Source organism: Benincasa hispida, chromosome 6 (genome assembly GCF_009727055.1).
Source record: "Benincasa hispida cultivar B227 chromosome 6, ASM972705v1, whole genome shotgun sequence".
Classification (NCBI taxonomy): domain Eukaryota; kingdom Viridiplantae; phylum Streptophyta; class Magnoliopsida; order Cucurbitales; family Cucurbitaceae; genus Benincasa; species Benincasa hispida.
Genome location: NC_052354.1, coordinates 2740859 through 2742296, shown reverse-complemented (window position 1 = coordinate 2742296; position 1438 = coordinate 2740859). Strand labels below are relative to the sequence as shown.

At 35.7% G+C, this 1438-nt stretch overlaps 1 pseudogene; it reads right to left on the bottom strand.

Annotated features, from left to right (window-relative positions):
- Window positions 1-1438, bottom strand: part of LOC120079892 — a 38953-nt pseudogene that overhangs the window by 33354 nt on the left and 4161 nt on the right.

Here is a 1438-nt window from a genome sequence, read left to right as displayed (position 1 = left end):
CGCCAAGGCCAAGGCATACTCTAAGCCACCGACCTCCATGCTAAGCCTCCCTTCTTCCAACAAACCCTTATAAAATTTACTAAGTGTTCAAAAAACTTGTCTACCCGAGAGTTTCACTTTATGACATTACTTAGTTTTTCATAAGCTTAACACTTAGAAAATCTCTATTCTTGTTTCTTTCTTCTTTTAAGCTTCACATGTCACACCCCCTCCCAGATTACCCACCTAATCTAGAAAGAGGTGTGAAGATGCTAAACAACACCCCCGATAACATTTAGCATCTTACTAACCAACTTAACATGTGCTTAAATCTGAACAGTTACACAATAATCCTTTAGTACATTTAATTTCCATTCAGCATATTTCATATTACGATATCCACGAACAAGTTTCATAAACTTTCTATCTCCTGTTATATACAAACCATGAACAAAGTTTAGACACAACAGAAACACTTTCAGACATTACATAACAAAACAACTCCTCTTGTCCCGTACTCCCAAAACCATGACACGTAAGGTTCGTGATATACAATCTATTTACATCAGTGCAAGGCCTACAATGTAGCAGGAGACTCTTGTCGTGTGGCAGTAAATAGCTCAGCGTGTTTCTGGAACTTTAACGCTACCTCGGGGGGAAAACATAAAACATCAAAAGCATGAGCTAATGCCCAGTGAGTGGTAATTAAATATAAACATAAGTTATCGCTTTCTAAATCACCAATAAAAGTAATTAAATCATTCAATAAAACATTGGCCAAGTATAAAAGATTCAATAGCATCTCAAACACGTGCTAGTAAAATAGTGGCATGATCAACTCTCATAAGCATATTTTAAAGCATTCAATCGTTATCAGAAAACCACACCAACTATGCCAACAACTTCCAAAGGCGAGGGTTCAAGCGGTGTTAAGCAGAAGGCATCAGTAGGTTGCTCCCGTGCTCAAGGGAAAATTTTTGCAATGACCCAACAGAAAGCTGATGAAACACCAGATGTCGTGACTGGTACGTTAATTGTTTTTAGTAAACCTGCTCATGTATTGATTGACCTTGGTGCTATGCATTCTTTTGTGTCATGTGTGTTTGTTGTGGGTGTTAATAAAAAGTTAGAATGTTTGCCAGAAGAGTTATTAATTAGTACGCCATTAGGTGAAACATTTGTGGCTAAAGATGTAAGAGGATTATCAATATAATTTTAGGATAAACGGGAGATGGAGAAACCGAAATTATGAAGAGAAGCTGATTAACTGTGAATGGTTTACTTTCGAATGTTTTGATATAGAAACTAATTATATATTATAGTATGTTATGATTTATGAAATGTGATGGCATGATTTGTTTTACTTGATTGATATTTCAAAAATGTTTAAATCGTGATTTCTAAACTCCCGATGGTTTTATACGATCTTGATTTATCAAAATGTAGTTTGGAACCAGAG